Below are 11,483 nucleotides of genomic sequence, written 5' to 3' on the forward strand. Positions count from 1 at the left end.
GGGCGTTAGTGACAGACGCAAAAGAATCACTGGATTCTATTCCGACATGATTGAGAACCGACAGCTGGATAGCCGTGCCGTGACAGGGTGCGTTGAACATTTCCACTGAGAGGATGGGAGGTAGCCATTGACAACGGTGAAATCCTACATACAGCTTGCCATGGAAGGAGCCTTGTGTGTTTGAAGAAGATGACAGTAGGAAAGCAGAGGTTCAGAAGACAGAGCATCTCCAAAACCTCAACATATTCTCCATTACTGCAAAAACAAGTACTTATTTCATGTTCTTTTGCTTTTCACAATCAATCCTGATAATTTTTGATATTCTGACTAAGAGTTACAAGATAACCATAGCTTGCTTCAAGCCGACAATCTCCGTGGGATCGACCCTTACTCACATAAGGTATTACTTGGACGACCCAGTGCACTTGCTGGTTTGTTGTGCGGGATTGCAAAAGTGTGATTGCAATTTCGTGCACCATGTACCTTCTTCTTAGTACCTCCTTCTTTAGTAGCTGGTGATGGATCCCAACACTAAACTTAGAATTGATGTCTAAGGGCTCTGCATAACTTTGTACTGAGAGAGAGGGTTAGAACACTAAGTGTTGCTCAATGGTACCTCCTTTGTCAGATGGAGACTGAGGATTGGAAATCTTAAACAAGATGTGACCATCCCACAACCTCAGGACTAGCTCTCCTCTTTCCACATCTATTAAGGCCTTAGAAGTTGCTAAGAAAGGCCTTCAAAGGATGATGGAGTCATCTCTGTCCTCCCCAGTGTCTAAGATCACAAAATCTGCAATGATGTAAAGGTCTTCTACCTTCACAAAGACATCTCTCACCATGCCATATGCCCTTTTTAGGGACTTGTCTGCCATCTCCAGTGAGATCTTGGCTGGCTGCATATTTTGAATTCCCAGCCTCTTCATCACGGAGAGAGGCATAAGATTGATGCTTGAGCTAAGGTTTTATAATGCCTTCTCAAAGCTGATCGTCCCTATAGTACAGGGAATCAGGAAGCTTCTGGGATCCGACAGCTTTTGAAGGAGCTTCTTTTGGACTAAGGCACTGCACTCCTTGGTCAGCACCACTGTCTCATTTCCCTTTGAGGCTTTCAAACACACCATATAAGAGGGTTCTTTCTTCAACGCTTCTCCATAGGATGAATTGGCTTTTAGCTTCTTGAGGATTGCCAAGAACCGAGCAATTTGCTCCTCCTTAGGCTCTTCTTGCTCGTCTAAAGAAGGATATTCTTCAGGCTCCTCTCTCTGCAAAGGGGCGTGCAAGATGAAATTCCCAGTCTCCTCATGAGCTTTGATTTCCTTGAGCTCCTCAATAACAGGCTCCTCCTTGGGTTCGGTTTCAACCTCCATTGTGAGGGCCTTACACTCTGGCTTTAGATTCATTTCTGTGTTGCTTGAAAGAATGTTGGAAGGGATCTCTGGGATCCTCTTGCTCAGTTACCAACCTGTATCTCCAGATTCCTAATGGAGGACCTAGTTTTCGCCATGAAACTGTGCGTGGTCTTGGAGAGGTTAGAGACTATAGTAGCCAAGTTAGAGAGACTCTGCTTGGGTGTCTCCAGCTGCTGCTAAGAGGGTTCGAATGGTCTGTTGCCGAACCTTTTTTGGTTCATTCCACTCTGATTATTGCTGAAGCCTTGTTGAAACCTCTGCTGATCTCTCCACCCAAAGTTAGGGTGGTTCTTCCATCCTTGATTGAAAGTATTCGAATAGAGATTGTGGTTATAGTTTCTGGAGGAGTTTCTCATGTAGTTCACCTCCTCTGTAGGTCACTAGCATTCACTTCATACATTGTTTCTGGACAATAAGGTGTCTACTTCCAAGACACCTCTCTTCTAAGCTGCCCCATTGTTCACAAGGTTCCTCTCAGAAGTGTACATGTACTAGTTGTTGGCAACCATGTCAATGGCTCCTGTGCCTCTTCAGGCATCTTCTTCATATGAAAGGAGCCACCGGTAGAGTGGTCCAATGACATCTTGGACATCTTAGAGAGGCCATCATAGAAGATTTCTAGCATGGTCCAATCTGAGATCATGTCAGGAGGACATCTCCTGATCAATTGCTTGTATCTTTTCCCAAATTTCATAGAGAGATTCACCCTCTTTCTATCTGAAGGTCTGAACTTCCACCCTAAGCTTGCTCAGCTTCTGAGGTCAAAAGAACTTGGTCAAAAATTCATTGACCACCTTCTCCCATGTGTCTAGGCTTTCTTTAGGCTGGGAATCCAACCATAGCCTTGCTATGTCTCTTATAGCAAAGGGGAAGAGCATGATCTTATAGACTTCTGGATCCACTCCATTAGTCTTGACAGTGTCACAGATCTACAAAAAATCAGAGATGAATTTGTTGGGATCTTCCTACGAGAGTCCATGAAACTGGAAATTCTGTTGTACTAGAGTGACCAGTTGATGCTTCAGCTCAAAGTTGTTTGCACCAATGGCAGGTATGGAAATGATGCGCCCATAAAAGATATAATTGGGTGCAGTATAATATCCAAGGACCTTTCTTGCGTCTCCTCAATTATCTGGGTTAGCTGCCATTGTTGTATCTTTAACTTCTAGCTCAAGAGCTTTCGTGAGGTTCCTTCCTGCTCTTTGAGCTTGCTGCAGATGCCTCCTTAGAGTCCTCTCAGGTTCAGGATTAGGATCAAAAAGGGCTTCTCTATCCCTATTCCTACTAATAAATAAGAAGAAAGAATCCAAGAAGAGAAAAAGAAAGGAGTCTCTAGGTCAGAGTATAAAGAGCTCCTTATGAGAGACTTAGATAAAGAGAAATAGAAAATACAGGTGTCTTTTATTAGAAGGAATTTTCGAAAAAAAAGAAGAGAAAGAAAAGAGTGAAAAATTTTCGAAAAAGGAGAGAAAGAAGAAAAGATTTTTGAAAAAGAAGAGAGAGAAAGAGGTAGAAGATTTTCAAAAAAGAGGAGAGAGAAAAAAGAATTAAAGAGACACCAAACCTTTAAAATTAAAATAAGATAAAAAATAACTAACTAACAAGATTTGAAAAAAAAAAGATTTGATTTTGAAAATTTTTGAAATATAAAAAGAAAGAGTTAATCAAATATTTTAAAATTTAAATTTGGAAAGAAAAAGTCAAACAAGATAAGATAAGATTTTACAAATTTAAGATAGAAGATTTGATTTTGAAAAATTTTGAAATTAAATTAAAAAATGTCAAAGACAGATTTTGAAATTAAAATTTTAAAGAAAGAAAAACTAACCAAGTACTAAATTTTTAAAATTTTAATTTAAAAAGAAAAATAAGATAACAAAATTTTGAAATTAAAGAAAAACAAGATTTTTAAAGATAGAAAAGAAAAACAAGATTACTAATCAAGACACCAAACTTAAAGTTTTTTGAATTTAAATAAAAAAACTTTTCAAAAAATTTAAAATTAAAAAGAAAAGAACAACACTAGATGGATTCCAAACTTAAAAATTTTGAAATCAAGGACACTAATTTTCAAAAAATTGAAAAAGAAAAACACTAAAAGACACCAAACTAAAAAACTTTCAAATCAAACAAAGAAAACATAAAGAAAATTTAGAACACTAAGAAAGAAAAACAATAACAATTTTCAAAAATTCATGAAAAGAAATGAAAACAAAGGGACACCAAGCTTAAGACTTGACACGAGACTCAAACAAAAGAAAAAGATGACTAAGACAATTTTTGAAAGATTTTTAAGAAAAGAAATAAAGACAGTTCGAAAATTTTAACCAAGAAACACAGTTAAAAAGGAAAACTAGTAAAAGATACTTGATCTGAGCAGCAAGATAACTGGTAGTTTGTCAATCACAAACAATCCCTGGTAATGACGCAAAAAACTTGGTGCGAAAAATGAAACTCACACAGCTGAATCGGCAAGTGCACCGGGTCGTCCAAGTAATACCTCAGGTAAGTGAGGGTCGATCCCACGAGGATTGTCGAATTGAGCAAGCAGTGGTTATTCTGCAGATCTTAGTCAGGCGAATAGAAAAGGTAATGGTTGTTGTAGGCGCATAAATTAGAATAATAAAGAAAGCAACAATGAATTAAGTAGAAACAATAATAAGAAATCAGTTAATCTGTACAGAGAATAGTGTATGATAAGTTGGAAGAAGATGCAGCTCTCTAACAAGGGTGATCTTCCTTTTATTTATACTAATAACTAGACCTAAAAAGATATTAATAATAATTAGAAATTACAAAAATGAAATAGACTAAGCTAAAGGTGCGAAAACCCACTTCTGGGCCCACTTAGTGAGTGTTGGGTTGAGCTTGGCATCCAACTTGAGTGAGTGGGAGTTGAACGCCCACTAGGGGGTAAATGCGCTGCCTTGTCCTCCCTTGGTGGTGTTGATCGCCAGTTTTGGGTGTCCAACGCTGGCCTTGATCCTTCTGGAACTTGCTTGTTGGTTGTATCAATGCAATGTACTCAATACAAAATTCCGCAAAGTTTAAGAGTCTAATGGATCTTTATAGTATAAGATGAAGGTTCTCCACATGTTATTAATTAATATATATTCAATATTAGCTTCGAATTACAAACCGAAGATCAATTCGCCTAAAAGGGGGTAAGTTGGGCGTTCAATACCCGTTTTGGGCAATCGTCTCCAATAAAAAGTATAGATCATTATATATTTCTAGAAAGCTCTGAAAGTTAGCTTTCCAATGCCATTGAGAACGTGTCAATTGGATTTCTCTAGCTCCAAAAATTCTGGTTGAATGCATAGAGATCAGGATTTGACAGCATCTGCTATTCTTTTTTTGCCTCTGAATCAGACTTTGCCAAAACTTACTAGATTCACCCAAAAATCACCTAAAATCATAAGAAAAACACAAAATATTAAAGTAGCATCCAAAATGTGAATTTTGCACTAAAACCTACTAAAACATAATAAAACTTAACAAAATATAACTAAAAACACTAAGAACCAAACAGAGTATAAAATATCCGCTCATCACCTACGTAAGCCCCTAAGTCACACGTACAGTCCACGAATTGCATACCTCAAATCGTACAAGTTACTAAGCAAGGGGTCAGGATCACCACATTTTTTAGGAATAGATCCCATCAAAGAGGAAAATAGAACTTCCCAACGAAATAGTCTCAAGGTCATAAATCCTGTCCTTGTGAATGCACAAATCCTTTAAAAGTTTTGCATATTTTGGAACTTGTCAGATGGCATCAAAGAGAGGGATTGTTACTTCAACTTTTTTGAAGATTTTCACCATATTAGGGTCCAACTCCATAAGCTTTTTAGCCTTTTTTGCCATAGTTGGAAAAGGAATGGGGATGAGTTCTTCCAGGGCATTCTTTCTCTTAGGTTCTTTGGTCATTTGCTTAATCTTTCTCCTCCCGAACAACCTTTTCTGCCTTATCTTCATCCATATCTTCTACCTCAACAATTTCTTCTTCATGAGCATCCTCCATAGCAATTGAATCCTTGGAAATCACCTCCTCTAATGTTGTATCGGATCTCAAGGTGATGGCATTAAGGCTACCCTTGGGGTTTGGGAGTTGTTGAAAGGGGATCCCACTTAAGCTTGAAGGTTGAGAGGAGTTTGAATTGTTGTTGGATGATCCCATTGATAACCGAGATACGACATTAACCAAAGTTGCTAAGAGAGTGTCTTGACGCTTTGTTGCTTCTTGTTGTTCCCTTCTTGCCACTTTTTGTTCTTGAAGGAGGAGGCAGAGAGTATCATCCATGAGTGATTGGGTTGAAGAAGAAGGATGGGTAATTTAAAGTTGTTGTCTTTCGTGAGAAAGTTGATATTTTTGGTTTTGGTGTTGTGCTTGGAAAGGTAGATTTGAGAAAATTGATGTTTTTGTGGTTGATTGCGGTATGGTTGAGGATTGTATAAATGGTTGTGTGGGTTGTTGTTCTACCATTGGCTAGAGTTATCTCTCCAACCTTGGTTAAAATAATTTCTTTGTTAATAGGGACCTTGATTCTCAGGATAGAAGTTTGAACAGTTGTAGAAAGGATTGGCTACCACCAATACATTGTCCTCTTAGAGTTGTAGACACTCATTAGTGTAGTGAGAACTACAAGCACACACACTATTATTGCGATGCACCTTGAATCCTTGGGGGTACTTGTTGGTTTTGGTGGATTTGCCTATAGAGGGTGGTCATCTCTCCTCTTGGTCAAAGCGGACTCAGTTGGAGATACTTTGTAAAACCTGAAAAATTAATAAATAATTAACTAATAAATTAATTATGAGCCAAAAAAATTAAGAAATTAAATTTTATAATTTAGAGAAGTAAAAGTATTTAAAATAAGAATTAAAACACTAATTTTAAAGATTTTGGCCTAAAATCGGGCCAACTGGCTGAACCAGTTGAACCAAATCTGAACTAGGCCCAAGGCCTAAGCCAAAAGAAAAAGGGGAGAAACACGCTAAACAAAGGGAAAGGGGGAGAAACAAGAAAACAAAACCTTGCCAAATTTCAATTCACCATATCTTTCAATCCGGAGCTTCGATCGCCGCACCGTTTATGGCCACCCGACCACTGCGTAGAGCTCTACAAAATCCACTGAACAATTTGGTAAGTACCTCGCTATTTCTTGCTTAGCCTTCCTCCTTGTAATTTCAAAAATTAGGAGTTTGATTTTGAGAGATTATATGATTTTGGTGCATTAGAATTGAATTAATCTTGGAGACTCGCTGGGTCTTATCTCAAATAACCGTGGGTAAGGTGAGAAAACTCTAAACTCTTGTAAAAATATTTATGTAGAAAACTCTATATTAATTTTGTTGTATTTTTGTGGAATTAAAGTGATTTATGTGTCTTGGAGACACACTAGAGATACTGGGAGCTTGAAAGTGAACCATAGAGTTGGGCTCTTATTCAATAAGGATTTTGGCTTTTGAAGCTTGTGGAATGGGGGAAAGTTTGAGGTGTCTGAGCTTTAGGGAAGAATTGGCCAAGGTATAGTTTTGGTTTCTCGTAGATAACGTGTAATATTACAAGAAAACTTAGGCTAGTTGACCGTAGGATATGTTGGATTATAAAAACTTGTTAATGTTTAGTAACCTTTGTAGTAATGTTGAGATTATTATGAAAATGTGTTGTTTCATGATGGTTGTAATGATGATAGATTGATGTGTATGAAATATAGTTAATTGTTTAATTGGGTGAGGAAATTATTGAATGTATGTGTATGGAATTGTAGAATGATTGAGGAAAGAAAATTGAGTATTGATGTGAGGTGAGGTGGTTGGAAGGTATATGTGTATGTTTGGAGAATTTTGGTGTTGTTTTGATTGAAAAAATTTGATATGAAATTGAGAATTCAGAAAGAAAAGAAGTTTTGGGATTTTTGGTAAAACTTGATATTCGACCAACTTTGGCGGGCCATAACTCGACTTCCAAACCTCCAAAATTTGTTAAACTTATTTCAAATGCAAATTTGGGTCAGTGAAGTTTATGCCGTTTGAAGAACAGATAATAAATCATTTAAAACAAAAGAGTTATGAGCATTTGAAGTTTGGTGTCAAATTTTGAAAATTCTGCAACTTAGCAGCTTTTTGAGAAAAAGGAGGAGTCGCGTACGCGAGCATGCACACGCGACGTGAGATTTACTCACTTCCTGGATATCTCTCATATGCGGACATGGTCCCGTGTAAGTGGACCTATTAAATCAAACGCTCACATACCCGGGCAGCACACGCTACGCGAGAAGTTCCTTCTGTTTTGCCATCTCATACGCAAACATAAACTCGCATACACAAGACCCCTATTTTGGCTAAAAGTGGGATTTTTGCATACTAAACCAATTCTCCAACTTTTCAAACCTCCCTTATACTTGTTTAAGGTTTGTTAGTGTGCCTTTAATCCTTAGAATGAGGATGAGTCTATTAAATAAGTTGGATAGATATTTGGAAGGATTTTGCAAAGTGTTAGCTGAAGTAAAGAGGCATTGGTAACATTGATCGAAAGTAGATTGATGAGGATGATGGAAGTAATAATGATCTGTAATTAGATGAGATATATGTGATTGGGTAAGAGGCAGTGGCATTGTCCACTCACTCCGGGTAAGGGTTTGAGACCCTAAGTTAGATGCAGTGGCATTGTCCACTCACCATATCCCAAGAGTGTGGGAGCACTTTATCCTGGAAAGTGTGTCGGATACTATATCCCATGAGTGTGGCAGGCACTATATTCCAAGAGCGTGGCGGGCACTATATCCCAAGACTGTGGGAATACTTTATCCTGGGAAATGTGATGGGCACGATATCCCATGATTGTGATGGGCACTATATCCCAAGAGTGTGACGGGCACTACATCTCAAGAATTTGAAAGCATGTCAAAGAGACAATATTCGGGTTAGCTATCAGGTGTGTCAGATTCTAGCAAAATAACTGACACGTGAGCTCATAGCCAATAGGATAGGCATACATCATGTGCATTTATATGTTTTGTTTGAGTGAGCATTGTTTTGGTTTGCTTAACTACTTTATCTCTACTTATCTACTACTTGTTCTAGTTGTTGTAACTGATATATATACTTGTATTTTCCTTGTCTGTTTTGTATGCATTTGCAACTGAGAGATCCCTCATGCTGGTGGAGGTGACGTTGAGGATTGTTCCACTGGTGGTTCGGAGAGTTGGAGGAGACAAAAAGTGAAGTATTAGGTTAAAGGTAGATTTAGAACTTGAACACTTTAGCCAACCACCCTAATTTATTGTTTAGTATATTTCATTAAGTTTAAATCTGAGTGTCAGAATTCTAGGATTGCCTCTGCCTTTTTCAATACCTTATGCATTATGTACGTTGGCACCTTTACCATACTGAGAACCTCTGGTTCTCATTCCATATATATATTGTTATTTTTCAGATGCAGGTCGTGAGCCACCTTATTGAGGATATGGAGGCCTTCTTGAAGTGAAGAACAATATTTTGGGTTACACTTTAAATTTCTCCTTGTATATCACATGATTGTTCTCCGCTCCTTGTATTTTGTACTTTGTCCCTCCTAGAGGTTGACTCGGAAAAATAGGTGTTTATTTTTCAGGTGGGATTGTATTTTGGGTTATATATATATATATATATATATATATATATATATATATATATATATATATATATACTCTAGCCCACCCACTACAAGAAAAATACCCATTCAGCCACACTTTTTTTAAGCTACATTTGAAAAGCGTAGCCTATTCTATGAATAGGCTACGCTTTTCTCCGTGTTGCCTTTTTATAAGAGAAAAGGATACACAATTGTGGCATCATTTAAAAAGTGTAGCCTTAGGTATTATAGAAATCACTTATAAAGCGTAGCCGTAGGTTGATATCTATAGGTTCACTTTTCGTATCAAAGGAGACGCTTTTAGAGGGTAACCTATTTCTTAAGTTTTGGGGGCATTTTAAAAATGATGCCTAATGTATCTAGTGCAAAAAAATTTAACACAACTCACAAACACTTAGTAATTTTTTGTTTCCTTTCTCCCTCACTTACCCTCTTTGCGTGGTGCCCTAACCTAGAATCAGAACCCATCTCACCTCTCTCTTCTCTCGCCACTCTGTCCCTCAAGCCCGTCGCCGGCTCCTCAAGCTTTGGTCGCCCCCTCAAGCTCGTCGCCGCTCAAGCTTTGGTCGCCCCCTCAAGCTCGTTGCTGCCTCAAGCTCTGTCGCCCCCTCAAGCTCGTCACGGCCTCAAGCTCTGTCGCCGCCTCAAGCTCGTTGATGAGTAAATTTTGTAGGAAAAATGAATTTCTCCCAAAATAACACCAATCTAACCGGCAAGTGCACCGGGTCGCATCAAGTAATAAAAACTCACGGGAGTGAGGTCGATCCCACAGGGATTGAGGGATTGAGCAATTTTAGTTTAGTGGTTGAATTAGTCAAGCGAATCAAGATTTGGTTGATTGATTGGTGATTGGCAGAATTTAAATTGCATTGAAAGTAAAGGGAATGGGAAATTGGCATGAATTTAAAGAGAACAAAAATTAAAGTGCTGAATCTTAAAGAACAAGAAATTAAATGGCAGAAACTTAGATTGCAAGAAATGTAAATTTCAAGAATCTTAAATGGCAAGAAATGTAAATGGCTTGAAATGTAAAGGGGATTGGGACTTGGATTTGCAGGAATTAAACAAAGAGAAGTTAAATTGCATCAAACAGGAAGTAAATGAGAATTGGGATGAATCGGATTCAAAACAGAAAATTAAATGAACAATTAAAGCAAGAAACAGAGAATTGAAATGGGAAAATTGGATCTCAGGACCCAGAGACTAGAAAACCAAGTCTAGATCTCAATGCCTTCCTAGATCCAACAAGAACAATTGCAAGGAAATTGTAAATTGCAAGGAAATTAAATGAGAAAGCAAGTAGCAGAAATGGAAATTCAATTTGCAGTGAGAATAAACAAGATCCAAGGTGAGATTGAAACAGAATTCCTTCAATTCTCCAACCCAAGATCCAAGACAATTGTAATTGAAATTAAAAGCAATAAAACTAAGAGGAAGAGAATGGAATTCTCCTTCCCCACACTAAGAAACTAAAGATCACTCCGTAACTAGAATTCTAAAGGAAAGCTCTCATGAAAATCAGAAAAGAAAACTCAAAAAAAGGAAAACTCCCCGATTAACTTGAATTCTAGCCTATTTATACACTTTCTTCAATTGATCTTCAAGCCTTGAGTTGGGCCCTTACTCTTGGTGGAATTGGGTTGAAAGAGGCCTTGGTTAATTGCTCTTGAAGTTTGGAGAGAAACCCAAGTGAACCATGTGAACCGGATTTGATTTTTTTTGCAAAGTTGGATTCAAAGTTTGAGTTGAAGTTTGGGGGCTAACTTTGAGGCCAACTTTTTATATCAGCAAGCCCATTTTTCTGGTGCCAAAGTTGGTGCCAAAGTTAGGGGGCAAACTTCAGCGCAAACTTTGGCCTTTCCTTAAACACAATTGGCGCCAAAGTTAGCCTCCAAGTTTGGGGTCAAACTTGAGCGCAAACTTTGGCCACCCCTGGGAGAAATTGACATGCCAATGTTAGCCTCCAAGTTTGGGGGCTAACGTTGGCGCAAACTTTGGCCACGCTGGAGCATAATTTCTCATGCCAACGTTAGCCTCCAAGTTAGGGGGCTAACGTTGGCGCAAACTTTGAGTGCCCAGGGAAGAAATTTCAACTTCTCAAGTTAGCCTTCAAGTTTGGGGGCTAACTTTGAGGCTAACTTTTCACCAAAAGTTTGTGCCAAAGTTTGAGGGCTAACTTCAACTCCAACTTTATATTTCTTGGTTCAAATTCACTTGTTTCAGTGTTCCCTCTTTGCTCCTAGCCATTCCTTCTTGCTTCAACCTTTTTCCAAGCTTTCTTCACCTATCATAAATCAACCAAACACATCAAAGCTATGCTCAAAATCATGAGATGTTCAATCTATCATAATATGCAACAATTATGGCTTCAAACCTCATGAAATTGCATTAATTCACATATGGTTGATTAAATCAAAGGAAGCATGAAAATC

Source organism: Arachis stenosperma, chromosome 9 (genome assembly GCF_014773155.1).
Source record: "Arachis stenosperma cultivar V10309 chromosome 9, arast.V10309.gnm1.PFL2, whole genome shotgun sequence".
Lineage (NCBI taxonomy): Eukaryota > Viridiplantae > Streptophyta > Magnoliopsida > Fabales > Fabaceae > Arachis > Arachis stenosperma.